The sequence below is a fragment of the Quercus robur genome, chromosome 5 (assembly GCF_932294415.1).
Source record: "Quercus robur chromosome 5, dhQueRobu3.1, whole genome shotgun sequence".
NCBI lineage: Eukaryota > Viridiplantae > Streptophyta > Magnoliopsida > Fagales > Fagaceae > Quercus > Quercus robur.
The window spans coordinates 25,414,879-25,431,541 of NC_065538.1; the positions used below are offsets into that span (position 1 = coordinate 25,414,879).

General features: G+C 34.6%; 1 pseudogene; it reads right to left on the minus strand.

Annotated features, from left to right (window-relative positions):
• Positions 1-796: 796 nt before the first annotated feature.
• LOC126728016 (pleiotropic drug resistance protein 1-like) lies at positions 797-6,357 on the minus strand (annotated as a pseudogene).
• Between the last annotated feature and the right edge of the window lie 10,306 nt (positions 6,358-16,663).

Below are 16,663 nucleotides of genomic sequence, written 5' to 3' on the forward strand. Positions count from 1 at the left end.
AGTGCACCTAAGCCCTCCAAGCTTCTTGCTTCAACGAGGTTGCGCCGAACCTTTTTCTTTTCTAGCTTCCCGGATTCCGCTACTAGACCGTAGTATCAACCAATGAAAATTGGTTCCTTCCTAACTGCTTCCTAGAAATCCGAACAGCTTTCTCACAATGATGAATATGGTGAGAACAAGGTTTGGTAAAATGCCTCTCAAGGATTTGACAATGGAGAGGAAGAGAGTTGAGGAATTTGAAGAGACTCTAATGTATAGATTGTGGGTGAATCAATCTTGTTTTTCTTTAGGGTTTTTCTCTCAAAATTCTCTCTGGAAGCTCTGTTACATTTGTGGGTAAAAGGGGTATTTATACTGGAGTGAGAGAGGAATGTGAAACGTCAGGTTTTACAAAACAGGGGTGGCTCGCGGCTTGACCTCACGACTTGACTAAGTCGCGAGATCTAGTCGCGAGATAACCGTATGGCCAGTTGTCATGTTTTGTCCTGTAGTGCTCCAGCTAGCATGACTGTTCACCTTTCGGCATGCTTGGCACGTGTGCTGCGTTTGGCGGCTTGTAGCCGCGAGTCACCCGCGAGGCCAAGTCGCGAGTCTCTGTTTTCTTGCACACTCTTGAGCAAACTTCACTCTATCTCACTTACTACCCTTACAACAAGCCCACCTAAATACAGGGTTACTAAATGCTGAAATACAAGCAAATTTGACACGGAATAAAGCCAATTAGATGGTTGAATAAATTCAACCTTACAAATGTATAAACTATACTTTCATAAGATTTTCCCGTGCACCGCATGGGTTAGTGACTAGCGTATAATGAAATTTGATATAGAAAAGAAAATTTTTAAAAATACAATAAAGCTAGACATACTTGAATGAATTTGAACTTATAGACAAATGAATTCCTCTTCATGAGCAAGATTTCTCTTGACAAGCAAGCTTTCAGCAGCTCCCCATTTTCGACACCATACTTTCTTGTTGTCAAAGCAGCTGGATGGCTCTTAGCCTTGTCAAACGGAGTTGCAAGTTCATCTACGAGTTTCTGTCCCACATGGAATGATTGGAACGCCTCAGCGAATTCCTTGACAGTTACAAAATTGTAGGGCTCGTCTTTCTGTTCCCAATACTACTCCTGATCTTTCCTTGAAGTCACCTATAAATTGGTTATACATGAATCCAAATATGAGATTCTACTTGTAAAGCTTATCTCTTTAGAAGATAATAATACTATTAGCATATATGAGACCAAAAAAAAAAAAAAAAAGAAAACCTTTATTCAAACTCACTTCTTGCAGGAAGTCGGCCACGCCTTTCCTCTCAGGACATTTAATGCCCATTGATTCAAAAAATTCAAGCACTTGTTCACGGGGACCCTGGTATACAATCTGACCATCAGAGATATGAATAATGTCATCGAAAAGATCATAAGTCTCTGGTGCTGGCTGGAGGAGAGAGATGACAGCAGTTCCATTGAGAATGTGAACATTTTGCTTGACCGAATTCACAATCTGAAAAGTTGTTGAGCTATCCAAACCAGTAGAAATTTCATCCATGAATAACACTTTAGATGGTCCAGCCAACATCTCACCTGTAATTTAATTATTAGATATTATTTATACAGTTGCAGAGAGACTTTGAATTTGTATATATGAACTACAAATTTAAATTTACCCATTGTAACTCGCTTCTTTTGCCCTGCAGATATGCCCCTTAGCATTTGATTCCCTATTAAGGTATCTGCACAGACTTCTAATCCCAAAACCTGAAAACAAGGTGGATAAATGAATAAAAGTGGACTATTATGATAATTTCTAAACTATTTTGTATTTAATTTAACAAGTTTCTGTTATTTTACCTTTATAATATAATCTGTCACCACATTCACCTCCTGCCCTTTTGTTTCCACTGCCTAGATTAGCAGAAACAAATAAATAGAATGAGATAAAATGACAACCCATATTTTAAGAAAGCTATGAAACCAGGACAGAAAAGTTTGGTTTTGCTTGATTTTGATTTGAACATAATTTTATCATATAAAGGTGAAATTTACAAGGGAGAAAGTGAAAGGACTGATTCCTACTTATCTATAAAAATAATAGTCCATCTATAAGATTATCTTCAATCTAGAGAGGCGCATACCCTTCTCAATATAAACAAGTTTAATTAGTTTTCAAGTTTCAGTTATATTTATTAAAAAAAATAAGTTTAGTGCTACAATTTTCAAATGTAGAAATTGACAATAGATTTCATCCTACCTTCATGTAGATGTCAAGATCAGGATCAGGCTCAATATTTTCCTCTTTCTCTCTTCTTGCTAGCTCTGCTAGCATCTCTGCAGTGGCAAAAGAAAAAGGGAAGGTGAGTAAGAAAAAAAAGTCAAGCTTAAATAACAAAAATCATTGGATTACTTCCTCAGAAGTACAATTAAGGAAATGTAAAAAGAAGAAAAAGGAACACAATAATCCTGTAAATTAACTAACTAAAACGTGATCCAACCCCTTGGCATCTTGCAGAGAAGGCCAAAGTTTCCCTTACAGTCGTTACTTCAATATGAAGGTCAAGTTGACTGACATATGCAGCAGTTCTTTGTGGAACAAACTCATGCATTTCATGGCCATTATAAGTCACTTTCCTGGAAAACTGAACAAGAATTTGTACTTAATCCCTTGATGTACAGAAGAAAATTAGAATATGCAATGGTAAGAATTCAAAAACGTCAAATACCTTTAGGTCAGGATCAAGCTCTCCAGCTAGAGCCAACAAGAGCATGGTCTTTCCCGAACTTGGAGGACCCAACAGTAATATCATTCTATGTGAAACACATAAACCAAGTTAGAGGTGGATAATAGAAGTTCTAACCTGAAAAGGAACGTTAAGAGGAAAAATATCAAACAGCAAGAGTTCATTTTGACAATTGTAAAAAGGGCAGCCTTCTCACCTGCTAGGCTTGATGACTCCACTAACATCTTGAAGGATAGGAAAATGTTTCTTTTTACTTGGAAGAATGTGGAGATAATTCAAGAAACTCTTAAAATTGAAAGACAATGTGACTATGTGACTCACATAAGAATAATTAAAAAAAAAAAAATTAAAAAGCATCAATATTTGTAGAATACTAACAAATGGTGTATTTATTTATGCGTAGTTACCTCCATTATGTTAACAGAGAAGTTCAAGAACGTAGGCAAAGCTCGGATTCCAACATTAGCTTCTGCCTCAATATTCAAATGCTCAAAACGGACTTCAATTGTGGGAATAGCAATTCCAATTCTAAGAAATCCACACAAAAAAAGGCAACCATTACTGAAAATTCAGGTGAAATATTAAAAGGAAATTAATGTAAAAAAAAAAATGCTAAAATTACCATCAATTTTACTGTAAAATACTAATAAATTAACATGGTATTGAATATTTTTTATTCCATACCAACAACATAAAATAATAGATAATTTTCTTGATATTTGTTATTTTGTACTACAAATTTAAAGAGTCAATATATAAGAATTATATAGTAAAATTTATAAGATTGGCCAGCATAACTCATCGACGGAACACTACTTTTTTTTAATTTCCTTCGGGAAATGTCTAGTGCACATGCACACATAACATACACAATTTCCAAAAATAAGAGAAATAGTGAGATTAAGGTATAGCTTTGAGATTTCTAAACAAGGAAATAGTAATTTCAAGTCATGGTTTTGAATTTTTTTATTTTTATTTTTAAATTTTTAGAGATTGTGTGTATTATGTGCGCAAGTGTGTAATAGACACTCTCTTCCTTTTATAGAGTCACAAAAGAGTGGTTTTGAAGTCTCAAAATTTGTATCTATGTTTATTTTTTTTATACGGTCATTTTAGAAAACTTTTTATAAAAGATAAAAATATAAAAAAAATTAGTTAATTTTTCATTTTTTTATAAAAAAAATTTATTAAAATGGTTTACTAATATATGCCCTAAAGGCATACGTTAGGATAATAGTTTTTTTTTTTTATTTATTTTTTTTTTTATGGAAACTCATTCGTTACTTTCTCGTAAAAAATAAAAATAAAAAAATAAAAAGAAAAGAAGGAAAAGAAAAAACAAAGTTTAGATTTGGTTCTCATTTCATTTCATTTCATAGTCCTTTCTATCCAATTTGGCAAAAACAAATAATAAATGTTTGACTTTATTATTTTTAAAAAACATGTTTCTTTTTATTATTAATTATTAATATAAGAAGCACTTTTTTTCACTTTTTTGGAAGAGGAAATCAATATATATATATATATATATATATAGAAATAGAGACTTCATGTTGGAGAGCATGTGGTTGTGCCAAGTGGTGCATTCCTAGAAATTCTTTTTATTTAGGCTTCTACTTCGAAGAGTTTGCATTTATATTAAATTATTAGTTCATTAAATAAGCTAATAGAGTAAATGTATATAATAATCATCTATAGTTGTGCATTAATTATTTATATTAAATGAATTTATAAGATTATTTTTATAAACTTTATTTAAGAAATAATTTTTAGTTGGAATAATAATATTAGATTTAAAATATGACATTATTCCTCATGTTTAGTTGCTTTGACAAAAATTGACACAAAAAATTAAAAAAAAAAATTAAACATTTGTGAATTCACTAAAAATTTATCTAAACCCTTTAAATTTCCTGATTCCTTTCAGTGACATGTGATATAAATAAATATATATATATATATATAATTATATGTATGTATAAACACAACTAGATTAACATAGTTATTTAGCCAAGTGATTAACTTAGGTAAATTATGCAGATCTAGGTTAATGCATATAAATCATATCATTGACAAGTGTGGAAAATAAAGAACACAACGATATGATAACCGAGGAAAACCAAATCGGTAAAAAACCTGGGAATGATTTAACCTAGCTATCCTCAAGGTAAAACAAATCCACTATGAAAGAATTGAAGTTTACACAATAGTGACTTAGACCACTAACATCCTATTACTACCTCGAGTAGGAAACTTACTAACACGACCACGTGATAGCTCCGAGTCCACAGACTACTTCTTTCTTGGATTCATAGCAAGTACAAGCACTCTCGCTTATGTATCTTTAAGCTCTTGAAACAGCAACTAAATTGATCACTAAGCTCTCAACATCAATCTTGAGATTGGAAACCCTAAGTGCGTATGAAGGCAAACACCTCTAAATCTCATAAGAGATTCATACACACAGCATAAAGAGCAACCTTAAAACGTAGCTAGGGTTTTTCCTTTTATACTTAAGGCAAAACATAAAACCCTACACGTCCAATGGGCTTGGGCTGAGTTGGAAAATTCTGCAGAAAAATAATCTGCATGAGCTTCGATTGATCGAGTCTAATTCTCAATCAATCGAGCCAAGCAGATTTACACAGTAAGCAGTATACTCGATTCCAACTTTACACTTAAGCATACTTTGAGCAAGTCTAAAACAAGACTAAACGTTTTGATCATAGTTTGCCAATATTACAAAATGAAGTTCTAATACATTTAAACCTAAAGTCTTAGAACCCAACAAACTCCCCCTTTGGCAAACTAAACAAAATGCTCAAAGTTTACAAAAACTGCCCATTACAATAACATTGCCCATCAAACAAATCCAACCTAACTACTATCTATCAGTTGCAATTGTAGACAGTAGCATGACTGAATCAACCTATATATTCTTGTAACACTTAACAAACACATAAACGCATGTGTGGAAAATACAAGTAAAAATAAATAAATTCTTGATTTCACATAAGCATAAACTACAAGACATATATCATGAATAACCTCATAAATATAAATCAATAATCAATGTAGCACAATGTGAAACAAGAAACGGAAATAAACACATCATCCCCTTATCGTAGACAACTCAAATAAAACAAAATACATCATGAGCCAAAAAAAAATATAAATACATGATGAAACACCTAGATACAATCTAAAGCTCCACAGCTCCATTACAACAACAAAAAATCTCTCACTATCAACAAAATCTCTTATCCATATGTACTCCTCCTTTTTGTGACGAATTGCCAAAGGGCAATCACTCATTATCAAAAGGTGGTGGTGGAGGTGACCATCTAAAACTCGCCAATTTGCTTTCAAAGCCTGAAGCTCGATAAGCATGTCCACCAACAGCTGACCATAAGCCTCCTGAAGGGTTATGATAGTGTCCAAATCACAACGAATGCTAGAAACATCCAAAGCAGAAGGTGGAGTAGCAGCAACAGTGGTCGGATCAACATAAGCATCTGCAGCTGGATCACCTGAAGTAGAAGGAGGAGGAGGAGAAGCAAGAGGAGGTGCACCAGAGGAGGAAGAATTTACTCTAGGGTGTTTAGAGCTAGCTCGCATCTGAGCAGCCCTCTACCTAAGAATTGTGGCACCTATAGGAGCTATGATATGAATGGCTTAGACACCGGAAACTCATCTAATCCTAGATGTAATAAAATCCTATGAATAAAAATAGGGAAAAATAAACCATGAGCGGTAGAACTACTCCTATGAACCTCAATCAAAGAACGTATAAAAAGATGAGGAAAACTCATAGAAACGTCTGTGACAAGCGTATACAAAAATGCATATCTCTCCAAAGGAATAGTGTGCAAGTAAGAGATAGGCCAAATGGAATGGCAAGAAATCCGGAAGAAAAGATAATGAATCTCGATCAACTCGTGAGAAGTGATCCGAGGATCAGAACTCCACTGGATAGAAGTCCCAGTAAGATATGACATAATGTTATCAAGGGGTGGAGACTCATCGTAAGGATAAATAGAATGCTGGACCAGTGGCACCTCAAGAGCATCAGCCACTACCAAAGGAGTAATGGTGTACTCTTCACCCGGTATCCAACTTCTTACCAGAGTGTTACAATCATAGGAGTGGACAGAGAGGTTCAAGTATAACTCTTTGATCAAGGCAGTTGGAAGGGGATGTGAAATGTCCAACAAAGGAAGCCAACCCCTATGCTCCAAGTTTCTCTGAATCTCACCATCTAACTCATCTAACACTACCTTCCTCTCAACCCATACATTCTTACGAATGTTCAGCTTCTCATATGTTTCCTGGTTTTTCTCACTCAGAAACCTCTCATTATCAAAGGTGAGAACAGAAGAAGAGGAGGTTTTCCTATTAGCTCTAGTCTTCCTAGACATGATGCTAAGAATAAAAAAGATAGACACAAAAGAGACAGAGAGAGAAAGAGAGAGAAAAAAAAAAACAAAAAAACAAAAACTAAGGGCAGACTGCAAGTAGCACAAAAAATATATAAAAAATAACAATTTATATGATACATGAACAATATCAACACATGATGCATGCTCTAATGCAGTGAGAATAAGTTCAATTGCACTTTAAAATCACAAAATTGGCTTGAACATAGAGTTTGTATCAAAAACCCCAAATTTTGAAAACCTACTTAAAAAAAACTCAACAAATTGACCAATTGATCATTACACAAGGTAGGTAATAGAATATAATGATCAAATCAATCAAACAAACAAGCCAATTTCATCAATTAAGGCTCAATTGAACAAAATCTCCAATTCGGGTAGTTTCAAGCCCTAGAAAATTCAAAATTTCCCAAATCAACAAATTGATCAAATTAATTCACAAAGATCATATTTATATCATCCCACAACAAAAACCCAATGATCAATTTGGAAAGAAAAGATTGAAATCAACAAAAACCCCAAATTTATATAGGTTTGAAATTTCCCCAAAATGCATGATAAAAATGCATGAAACATGAAAATAAATGAAAAAGGAGGGGCAAAAGAGTCTTATTGTCCTTAGAAGACAAAAACCTTGCAACAAGTTTGAGGGAAAATGAAAAAAAAAAATTTCTTTAAATATTTGACCGATAGAGGAAAGAGAGAAAGAGATTTTGAAAAAGTTTGAATAGTGATAGAACACGTGAAAACTCAAGGTTTTTAAAAAACTGTATGCGATTTTTGATTGATTGAAAACTAGATTCGATTGATCGAAAATTACATTCGATCGATCTAGTAGCGGTTGAACTAGATAAATTCAACCCAAAATTTTAATCACAATTTCGATCGGTCGAGCAACGAGTTCAATTGATCGAAAATCTGGAAAAATCAAATTATTGAAAAACAGAGCAATTTTATAAAGAAACTCCTCAAAGTATAGTATTTTATGAATAAAATGCATGAGTATGAGATGAAATGCTTTTCAAAAACACTTGTATTGAACCCAGATCCCCCAAAATTAAGATTTTCAATCAATTTTCCTTAAGTTCTCAAACTTTAAACACATTTTGTATTAAACTCAAGGAAGTTTCAATCTTGGATGGCCAAAACAAAATCACATAAAATAAGATGTACAAAGTTTAGTAAAGAGTAGCTTGTGTAGTGTGTGCAACTAGCAAAAGCTTGAGATACATATAAGGTGATATGTAAATAGAAATCAAGCACAATTTCTACAAAATTCATCACATAAATTTGAAAGAGACTATCACCTAAAGAGTTACATCATATAACTCCAACATCTCCTGGAAAACAAGCTTGCAATCATGTAAGTTTCTTGATTTGCCTCATAATGTACACATCAATTTTATTTGATCGAAAACTTATTAAAATAGCCAAGATAATGTACACATCAATTTTATTTGATTAATTTAATTAGAGTCTAATAATGTACACACCAATTTTAGCATTTAAACCGAGGCTACACTTTATGTTCTTTTTGTGTATGTGCTATACTTTTTCGAGCACAAAATCTTATGATATGCACTAAGGTGTTCATGATTGGCTAATAAACAATGGTGAGATGGTTATTTATTCCTTTCTCAATTAGTTCAAGTCCGACAATCAAAGGCATGCAACTTCAAGATTAAGATCATGTGATCAAAAACTATAAACATCTTCCTACACAACATGCACTACAAAGCTCAAACTAGTAAAAGTACAATAAATAAGCTCATCCAAGCTAAACAAGGTACATAGACATGTTATGTAAAAATAAATTGGACAACCTTGATTTCAAATCCAAAAAATAATGCAAAACACATTTTGCTTCCCTTTTCCTTTTTTATTTTATTTTATTTTTTGAAAAGAAATAACAAAAACAACCTAGAATAAAATGCATGAATGTTATGCAATGCGAATCCTAGAAAAACAAAGAAAACAAAAGTAACAAAGAACAATGGTCACAAAGAGTAGAGCGATGAAGTATAAGGACCATGTCAGAAAGACTCAATTGGATCGAGCCTTTTGCATCCAAAAATTTTTAAATGTAGCTCTTGCATTGGAGTTATTCTTCACATTAGAATGATGACCAACTCCAAGATTGGAATAAAGGTTTAGAGCCTTTACCAATTCACCAATAAGTACCAAAGGATCTTGTGCTTGAGGCATAGGTGCTTTTGGCTTGTTTGCTCGCTTAGCAGCTTGCAACTTGAAACAGTTTAGATGTATGTTCCCAGAATTTCCACAAAAATGACAAACCCATGCAAGTAAGCCTATGAGGTAATATTCCAAGAGTGTGTCTCTTGAAGAACTAGTTCATTATTTCTTTTCTCTAAGAAATTCGGCTTTCTAAAACATCTTTCCTTTTAACAATTTTTTTCCTCCATCATAATTTGGTATTAGAGCATAAGATCCTAAGGATTCAAGTTGGTTTGCAATTTGTTTCTTCATTTTCTGTCATCAATAACTTGTCAAGATCCTATTTTGATTTCTTATTTTGCTCTACTAGTAAGCCTAAGAATCTGTGAAGATGGCACCAATAGTTTACAATAGAAGGAACAAGAAAGCTTTTGCAGCATATGAACCTTTGGTGCACGTTCATCCTAGGCAACAGCCACAACCACACCCAAAAGGAGAACCTTGGGTGACATTGGAGCAGACTGTGGAGCAACTAAGGGGGTAGCTTGCTGCCTTAACTAAGGAAGTGGGAAGAAACTAGTGTTATCATCCTAGAAATGATGATGAAGATGCTAAACTAGCAGTCACAACAACTTTAGTAACCTAATTGGTTAGCTTAGAGGAGGTGTTCCAAGGCAAGTGCCTAGTCCTCCAAGGGGAGAACCAAAATGGGAATTAAACTACAAGATTGAGTTACCTTAGTTCTATGGTAGCTTGAATCATGAAGAATTAATGGATTGGTTTAACCAAGTGGAAAAAATATTTGATTTCCATGAGGTGCCAAATTCCAAGAAGGTGAAATTTACTTCTATAAAGTTGTGAGGGAGAGCTTTAGCCTGGTGGGAATAGCTCCAAGTTCAAAGAGTTAGGAGGGGTAAAAGAAAGATCCAAGATTGGTGTAAGATGAAGCAGAAAATGAGAAACCAGTTTGTGCCTTTCTATTATATGCAATCCTTGTACACACAACTGGATAATTTGAAGCAACATAGCAGTGTGGAAGAGTATACAGAGGCATTTTATCAATTGGTAGCTCAAGAAGACCTAAATGAGAGTGAAGAGTAGATGGTTGCAAGGTTCTTGAGTGGTCTTAAACCACCAATTCAAGATGCCTTATCTTTGCACCAAATGTGGACTGTCTCTAAAGCTTACAATAGAGCCTTGATGTTTGAGAAGAAACTTGCAAGAAGAGCTTTTTTGCAATTCCAAGCTTATGGTGGTAGCAGAAGTACCCAAGTTAGTATTGAAGGAAGGCCAACTACTAATAGTGCACAACTTTCAAGATTGACAGTGTAGGTTTGCCTTTAACTTCTGGTACAGCCAAACCAATCCCTAAATCAGCACAAAGTTTTACATTTAAGTGCTATAAGTGTGGAGAAGTTGGGCACAAGGCCATAGATTGCAAGAAAGGGGGAGTTCATGCTCAAGGCAAGGGTAAAGCTTTAATGATTGAAGGTTGTGGAGACCAGGAAAATGAAGAATTTACAATGTATGAAGAAGAAATTGTTATAGGTGACTCAGATGAGGAAGAAGGCTTGGCTTTGGTAATGAAGAAGACCTTGTTAGCACCAAAACAAGAGCAGGAGGATTGGTTGATGAGCAACATTTTTCGCAGCACCTGTAATATCAGTGGCAAGATCCAAATGCATCCTTCAGAAGGGGGATTTATGGTACCTATGAAATCTAGCCCCTAGCTGTGGAAAGGATATGGAGCTATGGGTGGAGGCTTTGATGGCTGATATGTATTTCATCTCCTCGCCTTTGACATACTTGTCACTTCTTAGTGAAATCCTGGTCATCTCTTTGCTTGGTAGGCTAGTAATATCCCTGGTGTAAAGCCATCTGCCATAGCTTTTTGCCGCTAGGGTGTCTTGTTGGCTCCCCTTCGTGCAAATCTGAGAGAATACCCTTTATCTCCTTGTTGGAAATGCACACCAACCATTTCCCTTGGAAACTTCTCTTGAACAACTTCCCATCCACCACCTTGAATCTTGTTGCATATTTGTTAAACTTTTCTTTTTTCAACTGATCAGCAAGTAGTGTACACCTTCTAAAAGGTACCTCAAGTACGGATCCTACCAATCTTCTTCTTGTACTTCACCATTTAACACTTCTGCTTGATCTGGGGGTATCGTAGAGTAAGTTTTACAATATCTCTGCTCTTCCTTGGCGTCACTAGCCATTTTTAGCCAAAAAACCCCTAGCCTTTATAGTCTTCTGTATAGGCTAACATCGAGGTTTACCCCACAAATATCATGGTGTAACCTATGTAGTTGTGTTAGCCCTTCTTGCCTTGAGACACACTTCATTAACAATCCTTTTGCTCCTCTGAAAAACAGGTCCCTATTGATCTTGAGGAAGTCTTTCATATTTGATGGCAAACTTGACCCAATGTCCCTACCTTGGGTCATTGCCTTCAATAAGGGCTCTTGCCAATCTTCTGGGAGGCACAACCTGCTTTTGATCAAGCCAGACTGTTTCTCCACCCGAAGTATCATCTTCTCTTTCTTCAGTATGAATTTGGTAGCTAGGGTGGCCAGTGAATCAGCCAGCTTGTTCTCATTCCAGTTAATCACTTTGCATTCTATAGAGGTGAAGTGTTTCACAAGTTCTTATGTCGTGGCCCTGTAGGTGGCCAAGCTAGGATTCTTCACCCCATAGGTTCCCTCGATCTATTTCATGACTAACTTAGAATCCCTAAATACTTTTAAATTTTTTATGCCAAGTCTCTTGGCAGCCTTCAATCCCATTACTAGGGCTTCGTACTGTGCTTCATTGTTTGAACAAGGGAAATGCAACTTGAAGGCAAATGTGTGTTCTTCCCTAGTGACTTTAACATCACTCCTATTCCGCGCAATTGATGGTGAAAGGGGTATGTCACCGCTTTCTTTGGAGCCTCTCAATTCAAGAAGGCCTTGTGGATATTGGTGCTTCCACCAATATCTTGCCCCTCCCAACTTTGGATGCCTTAGATATCCCGCGTGAAAGGGTCATTCGAGAACCACTTCAAGTGGCAGGGTTAGGGGCGTTGTAGCAATGCACTTTGGGACATTTGTCCTTGGATTTGAGGGTATGACCTATTAAGAGGCCGCCCTTGGCTCAGTGCACACAAAGCTGTGGCTTCTACATATCACCAATGCGTAAAAGCTGTTTGGAGAGGCAAACTTGTAACCATTAAGGCTACAAGAACGCCTTATGACAAAGCAAAACTCCACTAACTCCACTATGCAGAGGCAACTTTGTATTAGGAGTTTGAACCTAAGGGAGAAAACAAGATCCTTCCTTTCAATGCCATTTTCTTAAAAAGGGAAGAAGAAGATGATGGAGAAGTAGTAGAGCCTAAAAGGCCTCCTAAGATAAGGACAGTCACCAAGCCTAATGGCAAGGTGATATATGAGTTTTGATGGTCAAAGGAAGGGGGTTGGGAGAATGGCAGGCCTAACCCCTTTAGCCTTACTCAACAGCTAGAAGGGAAGCACGTAGCTGAAGAACCCTTGAGAGAAGCCCTTGATTATATGAATGTCGTTGTCAAGAAAGTCCAAGAAGAACTTTTTGAGGTCAATCTCAGTGAAGGAGTTTGGTCTTTTGCTAAAATCAAAGAAGCAAAACAGATACAATTATATTTCTCTCTCGCTCTCTCTAGTTTCATTCAATTTGTGATTTTTCAATATTAATGTTTTGTTCATCTTCTTATGCAGTGTCCTCTTTCAATGGTACTTTCTTGTTTTTGGTTGATGGTGCTGAAGTTGACAGTCATGTCTTGCCTTGACGCTTTATTCATGTGACTCGTTACTTTTATAATTGAATTTTCTATTCATTTTGTTTTTTGTTTTTTGTTTTTGTTTTTGTTTTTTTTTTTTTTTTTTTTTTTTTTTTTTTTTTTTTTTTTTTTGCAGCTAAGAAACTAAATTTTTGTTGGTTTCGTTGAAATTTGCTTATGTGTTTTACATCAGTTTTATTTGGTAGAAGTCTTGGAGGTGGTAAATGTTTGTTTGTCAAGGTTCAACAAATATGATTGTGTGGTGTGGAGTATGATACTGCTTAAATTCTTCCCTTTTTGGTTTGATTTTCATGTTTGTGAGTTCTTATGAGCTATGTTATGAATTTCTTAGGGTGTTGTGGTGCATAATCAGCCAATGGAATTGAATATTGGATTTAAGTTAGGTTGGGATCATCACGTGGTGCATAATTAAACACCATTTTGGATTGAATTCGGGATGGATTTGGAAAATTAGGGATTTTTATATTGGTAGGTTATACACAGCCCAAGCGGATTGTGAACAGATTTCCTCACCTTACACGTTGCTCTTATTGGGGAAGGAGGTGCAATTTGAGTTAGAGCATTTGATTTTATTTTTTTTTTCTTTTCATTTCTACTAACTATACAATAAGCACAAAGACCCTTATCTATCGTTGTCTTGTTTTAGTCAAGATTTGGTTTGTGTTGAGCAAAACAGTTCTTTTGGAGAGACTAGCAAGAGTCACCATTTTAGTCAAAGTAGAAGTATTAGAATAAAAGTTAAATGATTAAATTTACCATTTCCTATTCATTTAAACTTTTGGAACAAGTTGAATTTTACCATTTCCTATAGAAATGAGAAAATTCTTTTAAAGATCAAGGTAACTTCTATTGATGAAATGGTTTCTTGAAATAGTTTAATCATCTTTAAAGACTAGCAATTAATGCACTAGTGAGAAAAAGTGAACTGGTTCAAGTTAATGGAAGGAAAATAGATAAAGGAAGACCAAAAAAACTTTAATAGAAGTAGTAAAAAAGAAACATGTCAATTAGGGAAGTAACAGAGCTAATGATTTTGGATGGAATAGAATGGAGGGCATTTGAGGACATAGATTGGGAGATTGACTGCTTGCTTCTTTTAGTGGTTCACTATTTGACTGGTAGCTTGGGGACTGACATCTAGTTTCCTCCCTTTGGTTCTTAGTTTTCTCCCTGCAGTTTGTACTTAAATATATTTTTTTTTCTTGTAATTTTTTGGACTGCTTTGTGCTATTTGCATAAGGTAGCTTTTTAATGAGGATCCATGTTTGACCCCCAAAGTGTTTGGACTAAGGTTTGGTTGTTGTTGTTGAAGGTTATTTATGAGAATTACATTTCTTTTGTAATGCTAAAGAAAAGGATTGACGGCACACTTGATGTAAGAGCCTAAGAATCTCATCATTAATTTGTCAAATCTAAGTAAGCTTTATATGAAATTAGAATATTTTTTCGTGGGTATTTTTGGCTAGTAGTGAGACTATCTAAATATCTAATGAATTTATGATGTGAACGAAGAAGGGATTAAATTATATTTTTGGTATGGGATGTTAAGTCGCATTTTGCTGTCTCGGAAATCTAAGCTTCTTCTACGCCCCTGGTTGCGTTAACTGAATATAAAAATTAGAAACTACAGATTTTTACGTTGTGTCAAGATTTGTTCTGCTAGGTGTCAAGTTTCTACACAGATTTTCTTTAAGGAATAGTGCCCGAAGTTTTGGACTTGATGAAAACAAAAGGTCTAGTAGTCAAGGCTTTGAGTTCTGGCAAGCTATCACATGAAAAATAAAAAAAGAAAGAAAGACGAAGAATGGTGTATCCGAAAAAGCTAGTGTCCAGGTGCTTTGATTTGGATGATATAGTCATGTGTCTAGTTTTTTCCTCATCTCAACAGTGAACTAAGGGTGGCAGGTGGTAGGAGATTAAAAGGAAAAAAAGAAAAAAGAAGAAGGTGAATTCGTATACATGAAGATGAGTCCAAGTGGTGCTCTTCTTTTACAATGTGACTTGTGACCCTATATGAAATCTATAGGTCTTATCCCTACGAAACTATTAGTGACAGAAAGTAAAGGAAATATATATTATGAATATGTGGATTTTAACTATGAGATAATAGTGAAAAATTATTGGATATTTTTAGCAATTATTCTTTCGGCCGGGTACCGTTATAAGGTTTCTTAAATTATTTGATTATTAAGTAAATGGTACTTGAAAAATTGTTTTAGGTGATATCTATGGATTTTAGAAGAAGTGTTAGAGAGAAGTTTCTTTTGGTATGGCTTTTGGAGGTAAGTAACCTTATTCTAATTGGTTTTATTTTACTTCTACTATTGTATTTTAACTTCTAAATTTTTTTTATAATTGTTACAATTTTATTTCAATTGTATTACTGATTTAAAGTAAAGAATAAAGAATTATTACAAATATATTAGATTACTGAATATATGATTTTATATATGTATTTGGTTGAGATATATTTTTGTTTGAACTCTAATTTGATATATATGATTTTGGACAATCTGACTATATTTTGACTCTAATACCTAGTCAATGGGGGTTATTCATTGGTACCGCAACTAGTTTTATCTGGGGCATCACGAGCCTATCGTGTTTCTAGACCTGGCTAATGGAGGATATACATTAGCAGGGAATTCGTTTCATCTGAATTTGATACCCAATCACAAGGATATAGCATGACCAAAGTCATAAAAATTGTTAAGAATATGAATTATCTTTGAGTATTTGAATTGCTTTAAGTCCTTGAAATTGCTTATGTGTTTTTGGGACCTATTGTAAATTACAGCTTTTGATATATAGAAAACTGATTTTTTTCTAATTCATCTATGATATATTTGTAAGATTAAAATATTTGATCTATGTACAACTTATTATTTTACATATTTATTTGCTTGATAGAACTTATTAGAACTTTGGTTACTTACTGAGTTGTTAACTCACCCCCCTTTTCCCCTCTAGTTTCAGATTGTGAAGAGTAGCAAGTTTTGAGAGTTTTGCTGTTGTGTTGTGAGCAGGAAAGAAGGTTAGTTAGGATTAGATGGTCTTGTAATTGTCTTATATCTATTGGCCAATTGGCATTATGTACATAAGGTTTGGATTTTGTTTCTTTTGAATTATTGGAGATCTATTCATAAAGAAATTGTTGAGATATTTTGGATTTATTTGATGCAATTTTTGAGGATAAATATTAGTTGCTATGAAGGTCTTGCATACTTGTAGGGTGCTTACTTTATAAGTGTGCGGCCATTGTCACGTAGCCAGCTTTTGCTTGGGTTTAGGGCGTGACAAGTTCAATTTTTGTTTTGTGGATCATTTTGAAGTTTTTTCTTCACTTCTGTCAATGTTCAATTATAGTTTGCTTAGTTTAGGTGCTTTTTTTCTTTTTCTTTTTCTTTTTTCTTTTTTTCTTTTTTTCTTTTTTTTCATGCTGTAAATCATTCTTTTCATTCCCATTTAGAACATGTAAAACGTGTACACCACGTGT